Source organism: Haliotis cracherodii, unplaced genomic scaffold, assembly GCF_022045235.1.
Source record: "Haliotis cracherodii isolate W230 unplaced genomic scaffold, xgHalCrac1.p SCAF_2, whole genome shotgun sequence".
In the NCBI taxonomy this organism is placed as follows: domain Eukaryota; kingdom Metazoa; phylum Mollusca; class Gastropoda; order Lepetellida; family Haliotidae; genus Haliotis; species Haliotis cracherodii.
The window spans coordinates 9709007-9723221 of record NW_027266275.1 but is presented as its reverse complement, the minus strand read 5'-3'; the positions used below and the strand labels follow the sequence as shown (position 1 = coordinate 9723221).

Here is a 14215-nt window from a genome sequence, read left to right as displayed (position 1 = left end):
TAAGGCGCCGCGATTCGCTGTGCAGAGTTGCGTCCCTTGGGCACGCCAGAAACCTATGACTGTGGGTTCGAATCCCGGTTCGCCCCGATTATGTTTCTAGGTTTGTCAGCACCATACCCGTGCTCGTGGGTTTCACCGAAGTGGTAAACGTCTGAGACCTGCATCACTTCGGGCTTTCCTCCCACATTAAGCTGACACGCCGCGATATAACTGGAATAATGTTAAAAACGGCGTTAAATCTAACTCACTCACTCACTATACAGAATGTTAAAATATACTCTCTCAAAAAAGAAACGTATAACGAAAATGGTAATTTGATGCAGCAATGTATTGGTACAGGGTAGGTTTTTCAAAAATATTCTTTTTGTCTATGATTTCTCTGGTTTTTTTGTCTTAAAACGTCATATCCAAACGCATCCCGTATGTTAAAGCATGATATTCGATAGACGCATTTAATGTCACAGAACACGTATTGCACGTGCAATGCGCGGGAAACTCGGGGATCACATCGTGTCGTGGATGGGTGTAAAAGATCGATCTCCGTCTTTTTTCATTTACTTTATTTGGAAGTTTGTGAAGACTGCAAAATGCCAAGACTGAGCCGCGCCAATCGTCACATCGCCATAGGTCTCCTGGAAGCAGGACAATCTCAACTTACAGTTGCCCGTCGAATGAATGTTCATCAAAGCACAATTTCTCATCTCTGGGAGAGATATCGGCAGCAGAACTCGGCGCAAGATAGGTACGGGTACAGGGTACATCACCTGCGTCAGCGAACAGCTACAGCGACCACTACCGCTAGGCAAATACCCGGATTGAGAAGGATATTTGCACAGACGGTCAGGAACAGACTACGAGAGGCAGGTTTAAGAGCAAGAAGACCCTACTTTAGCCCCGTTATGCGTCAGCAGCATCGACGTCATCGCGTTCAATGGTGTGCAAACGTTCAGGCCCGGAATTTGGTGAATTGGCGTCGAATCTGGTTCAGCGATGAATCGAGATTTCTGTTGGAACGACGCGATGGAAGAATGCGGGTGTACAGACGATGCCATGAACGTTTTGCCGACGCCTGTGTCCCCCAGGTGGACAGATTCGGCAGGGGCAGCGTGATGATGTGGGGAGCCATTGGAAGAAGTGAGTTGGTGTTGATATAAGGCATCCTGACAGCGCAACGCTACTGCGATCAAGTCCTTCGTCCACACCTCCTTCCCATTATCAACCGCCAGAGGGAGCTATTCCAGCAGGATAACGCCAGATCTCATACGGCACGTGTCACGAGGGCCTTCCTCCAGAATGAGAACATCAATATGCTGCCTTGGCCCTCCAGATCACCATACTTAAACCCGATAGTACATCTTTGGGATGCCCTGGACAGACGGGTGCGACAGCGTAACCCACAGCCCCAGAAACTCCAGCAACTAGCACATGCACTACAGGCAGAGCGGGCTACATTGCAGCAACATCAGATTCAGAGACTAATTCGTTCTATGCCGAGACGATGTCGCGCAATTCTGGACGCCAATGGTGGTCATACGAGGTACTGACTTAAGCCATCAAACGTCGATGTGTGATTCATAAACTGACTTTTTCCGAGGTCTTATTCAACAGTGATACCTTTACATTTCCTGTGTAAAATTTCTTCGAATTCCATTGCTATTAACTTGTCCACAGTGTATCAAAATAAAAAGAAATCTGTAGTTAAAATTCTTATATGCGTTTCTTTTTTGAGAGAGTATATATGATGGCTAGGCACTGGGCTATGAATGAGCTGGGGCCAGCCTCACGTTCAGTCATTACAGCTCTTATCTAATCAGCTTCAGTACAGGTATGGTGTTGACAAACCAGGAATCTATACGACGGCCACCTGTAAATAATCGAATCTTATCCAGACAATCAAGGAACACAATAGCGCATTTACTGATTTACTTGGTTGAGTGAGTGAGTGAGTGAGTATGGTTTTACGCCGCTTTTCAGCATATTCCAGCAATATCAAGGCGCTTAAACCACCTGGCTACCCGACCGCCCCTACTTGGTTGAAACCTACAACGTTTATTTACCCTGTGTACCAATACCTAGATTCTGCTGTTTGTAAGAAACGAGAAACGTATAACAAATATATTCGTATCCCAACATATGTGGGGGCAATTTTAAGGTCTCTTCCCAAATCATTCTTTTGCGGTTAACTCAGCAAAATTGATAGATTATGAGGAAACGCGGGGACTTCAGTCCACCAGCAGAAACATGGACCTATTTCAAGTGAATATAGACCGGCAAGGCCAGAAAATAACCAGTCTCGATTATCTGCCGAAACTTATCTCCCATCTGCTTTTTAAGTAATTGTTTAAGGACACTGTCCAAAATGTTTCTTTTATAACCAGGAAATATGTGAATGAATTTGTTATGAAGTTTGTCAATGTCTCATCTTTATTCTAGAACATCTTTTTAAATATAACTGATGATATATATTATAGTAAGGAGATATTTATAGGAGTCAGTCTACATGCATCTAGAAAAAAAAAGCTGAAGTTCAAGTTTTATCTCACTGGTACAAGTACACAAGCCACGTGATAGCCTTATGAATATAAAGCGACAAAACCCTTTCCATATCCAATAGAAATCTTTGCATAAGGCGGAGTCGATTGTACAATTCCGACCATATCATGAGCATTTGCCTATGAATCACTGGATTGTCTGGTCCAGATTCGATTTATTACAGACCGCCGTCATATAGACGGAATACTGCTGAGTGCGGCGTTAAACAAACAAACAAACCTACGAATCACCATCAAACAGTGACACCACTTGTGACAAACCTTGGTTATTGATAGTGTTCAGTATATCGTGTTGCACAAACACAGGGGTAGTCACTGGAAGTACAGTCATGTTTGAAAGATTTTAGCATTTATCGTTTCACCTTGTTTTGTTCAACTTCTGCTCCTTTTCTTGAAGTAAACATATGAAATGCTACTTTATACGCAATATTTGTATTAAATATGCCCAATACTGTATTTAAGACCAAAACACTTTTTTCACAACCATCTTAAACCATGAAACGCGAACAGTTCGGTGTGACTCCAAGATTATTGCACTTATATAGCGACTTTCTGTAAAGATTGTACATAGTGAACAAGATGACATGACTTTATTGGCCGGGCCGGTTACAATGATTGAAGTATGAATATACCTAATGCATTGACGATTTGTAATTCCATTGTACAATATGTTAAGGGCAGATTTAGTATTGCTCTATTTATTTTTATGAGAACATCAGATATGATGCAATAACCGTAATATAATTATTCTGACAATAGTCATTGTTTCGCTATTTGTTTTCATCGTTCTACATGGAAATATTTATATTGTAAAATGTGTTATATTTCCCAGTGTGTGTATATTTGGAGTGACAATATACGGAAAATGTACATGTTCCCGGTATCATTACTCTGAAATTGCGTCCTGCATGTACATTCATGAAAGAATCTATCACTTGTACAGGACCACCGCCGTGGTCTAATGGTAGAGCGTCCGCCCGGAGAGCGGAAGGTATGGGGTTCGATTCCCAGCCGCGTCATACCAAAAGACGTTAAAAGATGGCACTTGTTGTTACCCTGTCTGGCGCTCGGCATTAAGGGGCTAAAACAAGTACTGGTCGGCTCGGAGTCAGTATACTGTGTCTGAGTGGGGTATTCATGTTAAACTGCGACATGGTATCTCAGTGTGCTAGCACTATAAATCGGCATCAGTCCGGACTAGTACAAGCAGCCACACACACACATATACACGTGCATGCACGTCGCTATATAAGTGCAATAATCCTGGACGCGACGTTAAACCCCATTTCACCTCATCTATCACTTGTACATGATACACTTCAAATTCAAATTAACTAAATAATGATTCGTATCACCTTTAAATCTAGTATATCCGATAATACATCATTATCATCGTTATGGTTTTAAAGGGTCGTGTCCATAAAGTGTTCTCATATTTATATACTTTACAAATGTGTTAGGGTATATAACAACAGGTGTTTGACATATTCAACTCTTAACCTGCTTAGGATTTGTGTTTAAGTCCCAAAAGGAACAAAGGTTTTGCGTGCTTTAACAAAACACGTTTATGACATAGCATGCAATGCACCAGGATATTCTTTCATGAAAAAGTGTGGGATCCAGTTAATGGTGAGTCAATACTTGGCACGTACGTTTACAGCAGATCTACTGTCGTGACAACCGTTATATCCAACTCATGACTCTTAAGGAAATGTTTTCTCAGTGTTATGACATCAAGCATTAGTCACAAGAGAAATGTCGATCCTTGTATCATTCCATTTAATTATTTAACTGATGAATCACAGAACTTTACTCTGATAATATCGTCCAATCCCAAAAAATTTAAACATTAAGACACATCTGGGACGTCATTTTTTGTTTGAACGCTCCATTATTTTTCAGGAATGGAGAGTTGTTTGTCATCTGTACATTATTTGAACTAACATTTGAATTAATTTCGAGTTGGAATAGATGAAACTATTTTTTACATTTATTGAATAATTTCATTTTTTTCCGAAAACATGTGTCGCAAGCGGGGTTTGAACCCGCATTGTTTGAGTTTAGAAGGTGTAATTGTCAACCTCAGCTACGGCGGCTCATGAAGGTATGCTGTGAAATTAACTATTAAATATTTCCATAATTTTGCATAATGCTTAAAAGCTCAAAATAATATGTATATATTTGTGTTAAAACAGGTTACCCACAACAATGTTCATATTAATAGCAATAAGATAAACCTTTGACGAGAAAAAACATAATATAAATATCCCTTGTTCGGGGCACTATTTTTCCTATTATTCCCTTTAACATGTATTAACAATGTGCAAGCGATTGATAAATATTTAATACTAGCTTAGGTCCCAACGAATGTATGAAGAGCCGTGTACCATGCATTGTAAATGTCAGCTCGCGACGGAGCTTGGCGCACGTGCAACAGCGGCAGAGAACGCATTCCTCGTGCTTAACGCAAGGGCGACTCATGCAGTATAAATACAGACAACAAAGAGTTCTGTTTTATTTTCCAAATATTTTCAACAACAGAATATTTTGTCAAAGTGTATAAAAGTAGGGATGAGTTTTAAGTAGGGGGATATCCTCGTAACTCTCCATTCCTTAAAAATAATGGGTCTGCGGGGCCTCTGCTCCATTATTTTAAAGGAATGGAGAGTTACTCGGACATTCCCCTCTGCTTGAACATTTGATTATCTGAATATTGTTTCATTTTTTTAATTGATACAGCAGCATCCAAGAGTCGAACAAGGACTGTGGATATGTACTTATTTGAACTGACGTGTTTTAACTTGGAAGCCCTTGGTGTTGATGCCCTAAAGTAAAAGGTTTTGATTATGTTTATGTTTAGAAATTAAAACGGTTTCGTTCTAAACATCTATAACCAATTCTAAACAAGTTTTTAATACATATTTAGGCATCAGAACTCGTTTACATATTACTAAACGATACACTGCCTGGTAACCAGCTTCGATTGCTGCGGTATTCAAATACTCATTTTGGGTGATTGAGGTAAGTCGTACTGTAATATTGAGACTTTAATTTTAGGAACATTGGTTCTTGATATGCATAACGTTGTAACCTTTAGGTACACAGTATATGCTATTTTCTCAGTGTCGTCATTCGACATTTCACGGACATTGAAACATAACCATCGTTACTCCAACACAAGATATGAATGCAATGGAGGATAAGAGAAAGGGTTTCTATGATAAGTAAAGGAACAAAACTATAATGCCAATTGACTTGCCTTTGCATGTGTTTGTGAATGTGCCACCGGTGGGGCAGAATACGTTCACCTTGTCGCTAACACCTGGCATCATCACTATTTGATAGATTGATCCATGATCATAAACACATACTCATGGTACAGTCGGAATCGTACAATCGACTCTGCTTTTGGTGGAGATTTTTTATGAAAGTCGGAACTTTAATGGTTCTGTCGCTTTTATTTATTTGAATACGATCCTCAGTTGTGCAAAGCTGAGTTTGTAGGTAAATCGCGAAAGCTGTTAATCCCCCCAGTCTGTTTCCAGATACTTGTGGAAATAAAACAAAACGACAAAACCCTTTCCGACTGTATCATGAACGTGATGATACCAGGTGTTCCAAAAAAGTCATACAAAAGGGTTATTTGTCCACATATATTGCTGTTGATCGGACTGCCTTTACGTGAATTGCAGGGGGTCAGGGCACAATGGGAGTATAAGAGGTTTAAATGTAAGGTGGATGACCTGGTTCGCTCCTATGTTGTACAGACGTGTGACGTGGGAACATTCGTCACCACTGAGTCTCGCATCTTCCCGGAACTTACCAAAAGGCTCGCCCCCGCTCGGAGGCCACAATTTGTCGAAACAGCGCATGCCAGTCAGAATGCGTGTCTTGATATGGGTACTTCGATTAAATAATCCTGTGTATTTAAATTAATGTTGGCAATATGCGTTTGATTAAAGATAATGGAAAAACGTAGATTGTCAGTTTCACACTGCAGTGAATATGAAAAACAGAAAAGTGTTATATGAGTCGATGTTGTTACATGTAGGGCTATTTTGGATGATAGATTCAAATGTACATACGCGTTTGTTTACATTGGGGAAACAGCTCACTTGACTGCCACATCAATTCATTTCAGCTGAAACTAGACCTGACCTTTCAAATCGATATTCAGTGTAATATCCCATTGTATGATATACCAAGAGTTGAAAATTATATTAACGTAATTATCTAATCACCTATTTCAAAAACAAATTATTTTACGCACCTATTAACCTCTCATTATGTGATATTGTGTTGCGGACAATTCTGCGGATTTTGTTTCATTTAATTGTCAGCGCAGTGAATAATAAAACGGTCTCACTATGTTCTTGGTATATGTTTAGAAATACTTCTCTACATCTCTAGACATGGTGGATTAATTCATAATTGTACTGTAATTAATTCATATAAAATGTATGTACTATTTGCTACCGCTGTCCTAGAACGGACAAATTCAGTCATGAAATAAATTAACTTTAAAAATTGTCGTTTTAAGCGTTGAAAAGACAATGTCAAAGTTGCCACTCTCAGCTGAATATGCCTGAGAAATTCATTGTTGAAATTATTTGAAACCGAAAACTACCTTCGTCTTGTCAGTTTTCTTCATCAAAGTTTAATATCATATGTAATAATTAATGATTTGCTGTTAAAGATGAACAGCTGAGAAAAAATGGTACAATTTTTTTTATTTCAGAGAGGCTTAAATATGAATAAGCGAACGCTGCTGTAACGTCTACATTAATGTTGTTATCGTTCGTGTTTGATGTAGTTCTCGTGTTCATAAGCCAATATTGAAACCTTCGAGAGGGGCACGAGTTTCTATTCGGTTTGTCCCGGAACGGCACGACTTGGTCACTGTGTATTAAAAACCCACGTTTCTCGTAATGTTAATGAACTGATGATAAAATCAGAAATTATTCATATAAATGTGTGAACATTTAAAATAAAATGTATGTATAGTGTATTATCGATATCATGATTATTTTATATTATGAAATTCTGCATGTGCAGGTTGGTAATCCGGGCTGTAATGCAGCGACTTTTTTCTCCTTATTTTCAAATTCGGAACTCAACAAGGTGGATACTTCCAACCAACACCATTATTAAGTAGGTAATGGATTTAACAGCGCACCACAGCAATATTACAGCTATATATGACCGCGGTCTGTAAATAATCGAGTCTGGACCAGACAATCCGGTGATTGACATCATGAGCAACGATCCACGCAATTGGGATACAATGACACGCATCAACCAAGTCAGCGAGCCTGACCACCCGATCCCGTTAATCGCCTCTTACGACAAGCATAGTCGCCTTTTACGGCAAGCATGGGTTGCTGAAGACCAATCCTACCCCGGATCTTCACGGGTCCATATTATATTAGTAAACCCATGAGGTCCACGTGTATCATATTTTTGAATACTTTGGATGTTATTACAGTAAAACTAAAAAAACGCTTCCTAAATATTTAAATCAACATCGGTGTATTCATAGGGGAGAGAATTTATAGATGTCAACTTCTTTATTATGAGAACACAACATTTTGGGTTACATACTGACTCCTTCATCAGGTGACTAAATGCTATGAAGCAGAGAACATATATAAGTACCTATAAGAACAACAAACGTAATAAGATTAAAAAAGGCCGAAACTTAACAAGGGAAGCCAACAGTTCATTAACGCTGATAGGTGTTTAGGACAACCGGAAGCCAGGAATTAAATTTTCACTGACTGGTTATAGGCAATGGACAGTGTATTAATAATATTTAAATAAATATAAGCAATTCTTAAATGTTTTTCGGAAACAAAAATATCTTTGACTTTGTTTTATCTTTGATCACCACAGGAACTCTGTCCTGTAGGAGTCGATGCTTTTTAAGAATTGTCGTAAGATTACGTCCTATTATCAGTGAGTTCAACTTTGAATGTTTTTCACAACTTGGTTTTCATGATTTGTTTCCATTTTGTAACTACTTATACCGTGTTTTAATATTCCCTATATGTAACTATCCTTAAGGAAGAAGGCACTGTAAGATTGTCGGATTCGCTTGTCATGTGGGTCTTTGTGAACTATATGGCCCATACAGAGCTGTTACTCGCATCAAACCCCAAATACAACCGTGTTTCATAAAAAAATAGGTGACGTTAAAACCCAATTTCACCTCACCCCGGAAAGCAACATCACTGCACGGATCTGACGTTTAACCCCATCTGAAAAGATTACACAATAATGACACCAAGTGCGGTTAACCGATGCGTTAAGTTTCACATTCCTTTCGACCTCGTCAGCTAGTTCCGTTTTACACATAAGAGAGAGTGTTTAAACCACTGGTAAATGCAGTGGCCGATCGGAGTGTTGGTGTATCGCTGACATCTTTCGACTTCACCGATGAATTACCGTCACAGGAAAATTGGATTTGACAAAGACATTACAAACGTTATCAAAATTTTACTGGGCTGAAAACAGTCGCCGAAACACTGTAAACCTAAGGTCCAAAACATATCTATGATACCAGTATCAAATACATCACCATCGAATAACCTTAATCAAATTTCTTAATTTTAAGCCACCATCACACATGTATGTATATTTTCCCGGCAGTTTAGTAATTCCCGTCACATCAAATTGGAAACATTTATAATATGGTCTTTATATAGTTCAACTATACTCATCTTTTAAGATAAAGTACTCACGGAAATGAAAAAAAACTGTTTTTACGACCTCAGATCTTAAATAAATGCAGTTGATATACAAAATATGTAAATATTCATTCAACTAAATAAGTACTAATTGGGCCGTGGCACAAATACAGCGTATCAAATGTTTTTATGCCTTTTTACACGTAAAAGTGTGTAAAAATGTGAATAAAACAGACTATTGTGAAACAGGGCATAACCAGGTGTAAGTAGATCAAGGTGACCTATGACATCTTGACGACAGGTGAGAACAGGTGCATAATATCTATAGCTGTTTCTGCTATGTCAATTTGGACTTAGTTTTATTTTTGAATGTTGAAAGTGCCGACAAATTACCTCCTGTAAAGTACATTTTGTATTGTTCACTGAGATCAAACTAGCAAATCCAGACTAGTACTTTTCGAGTTGTTTTGTTATTTCGTATTTACAGCTACGTAACACTTTGCGTCGATTTTTAAATTGAGAAAAACAGGGTTTTTTCATTTCCGTGAGTACTTTAGTTTCAGATATCTGCTGAACAAACGTTTAGTCGAGTTACTATTTATCATAGTAGGTCATACTGTGACAATATGCAAATAATCTGTAAACCTGCAATAAATGTAATGGAAACTGGAATCTGTCGTTTGACATCGTGTGTCGGAAATATAATCCATGCTAGTTCGCTTTCACACATAATTTAGAGAATGCAAATATAGCAGGTCGTGGAGTCATCTGATGGACTGATATACTTACGTACGGCCACCATGTTTTTTTTATTCCTATGACGTCCGCGGACGAAATAGACGACACATACTATCTAGATTCACGTTGCACAACGCGTCGTTCAAGATGAGTACAGTGAACATACGTCATTTGATGGTTGGTTTCTCTTCAGGTGGAGCTCATCTCACATAGCCAAGTCGCATTAAATATGCACACAATGGTTTTGCAAAGTGGGTCAAATAGCAACTCGCATTGTGGTGTGTAGGCTTCCTGGGCGTATACCACTCAAAAGAAGTCTGGGGCGCCGCAATTCGCTGTGCAGTGTTGCGTCCCTTGAGCACGCCAGAACTCTATGATTGTGGGTTCGAATCCCGGTTGGATTAGGTTTGTCAGTACCATAACGTGGTGAGACCTGCATCACTTCGGGCTTTTCTCCATTCAGCTGACACGCCGTGATATAACTGGAATACTGTTAAAAGCGGCGTTAAACCAAACTCACTCACTAACTCACTCGCTAAAGAACAAAACATAGCACGACAGATTAACTACAGTTATATGAAAGAATCGGGCGTTCTTTAACTTCTTTTGAGTAGTTTATATAGAGTAATCATAGATCACATACATGGCATACAACCCTACATACTGTTAAGTGTATGTACTGGGGCGGTAAAGCGTCATGTTTACCGCGATAACTGATCTAATCTCCTGGCATGTAATACGTACACTAAACAAAAAGAAGGGTATCCTAAAAATGTTTAACCACGTATTAGAACAAAGATAAGTGTTGACGACAAACTTCATTTAAGAACGTTCATGTCTGTAAAACTTAACACCAAAACGTTATGCTTGTTAGTGAATTAGTGCGTATGTTTAGATGCAAATATAATACTAGCAAGTCGTACTGTTATCATTGTATGAATTAATTTAACAAGTTCATTGGGCAGGAGGTCTTGTGAATAAAAAAATGTTGCAAGCCCTCGTCATGTTTTACAAGCCCAAAACAATAAACTACGAAATGAAAAAAAAATGTCAACGAACTTTGACATTAAATGACGCCTTAACTGACTAGAAAAAATATATATGTATTAACTCGAATTTTCAACCACACAGTCCGGTCAGTTTGACGGAAATGTTACTAGCCCAATTTAAAAGTCACTTGCATTTGGCTAGCGGGCAAGCAGGTATTTCGCACACTGACTTTTATGCATTCATTCAAAATGTACAAATCTGTGTCAGCTTTAGCTTGTGTTTTCATTGGGAACACACTTTTGCTTTGGATTTATCTTACTGTAAAGACACTTATTGAAAACTAGATATTTGAGAACGGTTGTTTTATGGTAAAACACTTGAACGTGTTTCCACTGTGATACTCATCAAACATATATTTTATTCTTGGTAATGTTTTGTTTTTAAACTCCTGTTGATTAATGATACCTTACAATCGGCACTTCCGTTTCCTCGTGTGTTAGGCACGTGCAAGTCTTGCAGTTCCGGAGCAAGCCGAGGTTACGCAACGGATGCGAGTGAGGTCGGTGAGGATTGGATCTATGGCGGATCGGAGTCCGGAGTAAATTAAAGCATTCACCCGGAAACAGATGATGCGTTTCCAGCATTTTTTTAAAACAGATTTTTTTTCAAATTATTTGTTTCTTAAATTACAGTTTACACACTCCTCTCCTGAAGACAATTTCCACACAGAAATACCTCATGTCCACATATTATAAATTAAATGTTATAATTCCATTATCCATGTAAATAACGCAAATTAAAAAGAGTGGGTACGTGAATGTTGTTTTGTGCCACAGACTGTAAACGACGGCCGGTAAGTAGCGTTTTTATCAGGCAAACCAGTGGTTGATAGCATGAGCACCCGTACACCAAACGCGGTTACACATTCTGACCAAGAATCCCCACAGGGAAAACTTACATGATTTGTTTGTTTGTTGTTTAATGTGTCATTGAATGCACAGATGGGTAATTCCCATTGCTTTATGTGTAGAACATAGGTGGGTTTTCCTTTGAAGACCGAGTTAAAGCTTAGACGATTTAACAGCTAACGATGTAACAATATTCCAGCTTTATGACGGCGGTCTGTACATAATCGAGTCAGGACCAGACTATCAAGTGATTGACATCATGAGCATGGATTACACGCATCAACCAAGTCAGCGAGTCTGATCGCCCGATACCGTTAGTCCTTTCTTACGACAAACTTTGTCGACTGTTACGGAAAGCATGGGTTGCTGAATACCTATTCTACCCCGGATCTTCACGGGACACACTTACATAAAGATTATAGAAATCATCTTGAACTCTATAGGGGAAACTAATTCTTTTTTCTTTTTTTTAAAGCAACAAAATAAATAAATTAACATAAGCTATTTTCTACATTACAAAGAGATTAAAGCTTAAAACATTCATAAAGAATGATGATAATTACAAAAACATACGAATCGTAATTATTACGCATTGTTCATCTTACATAGAAAAACGGTAGCAATCCTATACAGCTAAACAACTGGTAACAGTCATCACGTAGAGCAAGGCAAAACATTTGTTTATTTTTTGTTTGTTAGTTGCTCAACGCTGTACTTAGCAATATTCCAGCTATATGACGGCGGTCTGTAAATAATCGAGTCTGGACCAGACGATCCAGTGATTGACATTATGATCATCGGTCTAAGCAATTGGATCCCGATTACATGCATCAACCAAGTCAGCGATCATGTCCGCCCGATCCTGTTAGTCCCCCTTTACTACAGGTGCTGTTGCTGTAGGCCAGTTCAAACCCGGATCTTAATGGGAAGCAAAAACATAGTATTCCCACAGAACATAAATAGCAGAAACGGAATTTGCATCAAGCAGCTTTTTCACATCAATACAAAAAATAGCATTATAACATAAACATAATCGTACCATAAAGAACAAAGAGTGTATTAGAACTATATAAATAGCATGCTTGATCACTTATTCAAGGAACACGATTCCGAAACTCCATTGATGAATATAACATACTTGTTAAATAATAGACCCTAGAGAAAAATAAATAAAAAAGGAGTCCAACTCAAGTGTACAATAATTTGGCAAGTCTACATTGCCTAAGCTCTTTTTAAGGATTGTTCTGGGCTTGATTTGGTTTTATTCATGTTTTGTAGATCCATGTATATATTTTAAACAGATAACTTTATTTCTGGGTCAAAATGTCAGTCTAGTTAAGCTAGTATGTGTGTACTACCTTACACCATGTCGTGTATTGGAGTGTGTTTGTACTTCGCTTACCTTTCAGTCTCCGAGTTGTGGGGTTCATTATACTTCCTTGTACACAGGGAGGCCAGTCAGTGTAATCGCCACTGTCCAGAGAATCCGTCGGGTACTAATTACTGGTTGTAATCTTCACTGTCACTAAACGTAAACACTAAAGGCTGACAATCATCAGCCACTTGTATGATGCCAGATGATCTGCCTGTAGCCTGCCTGGCAGTGAGAATCCGATGACACTGCGGGTCTCTCTCTCTCTCTATTGGTGGGTTAATATTAGAAGTGGGTATTTTCACTACCACTTCCTAGTTACTTATCGATGAAGTGTTGACGTACTTCGACATGTGTAACTGTATCAGTGTATAATAGCTGTTACGTGAGCATATTATTCGGTTATGTATTATGTTACTTCCTAATATTATTTCATGTATATATTTTGATGCAAGAGCGTTTAATACTGGGTGGCATTGTCAAGCTTTTAGTGTTTGAAGCATTCGTAAAATATAACGTTAGTGTTCAAGGATTCATTCCCGAAGCATTTTCTTCGCTACGGGTTGCGAAGATCTATATTCAGAACGTTGTTTTCCGCCACTGTGAGCTTTGTTCCAACTATATCCCGGTGGTCTGTAAATAATCGAGTCTGGGACAGGAAAACCAGTGGCTGAAAACATGAGCAACGATCGACGCCATCAGATGCCGACTCACATGCACAATGTTCCTCAAGGTAATGACGTCATTATTTTACGGCTGTGTATACACAATATTACTATAGGTAAGGACGTCAATACTTTACGGCTGTGTATACACAATGTTACTATAGGTGAGGTCGTCAATACTTTACGGCTGTGTATACAAAATGTTACTATAGGTGAGGTCGTCAATACTTTACGACTGTGTATACACAATGTTACTATAGGTGAGGATGTCAATACTCTACGACTGTGTAAACACAATGTTACT

At 38.7% G+C, this 14215-nt stretch overlaps 1 protein-coding gene across 1 annotated transcript in view; it reads right to left on the bottom strand.

Annotated features, from left to right (window-relative positions):
• Positions 1–13484, bottom strand: part of LOC139469749 (uncharacterized) — a 28544-nt gene extending 15060 nt beyond the window's left edge. Inside the window, exon 1 of the mRNA XM_071252023.1 lies at positions 13277–13484. The gene's annotated coding sequence lies outside the window, so the exon portion shown is untranslated. The remainder of the gene's footprint in view (positions 1–13276) is intronic.
• Positions 13485–14215: the final 731 nt, after the last annotated feature.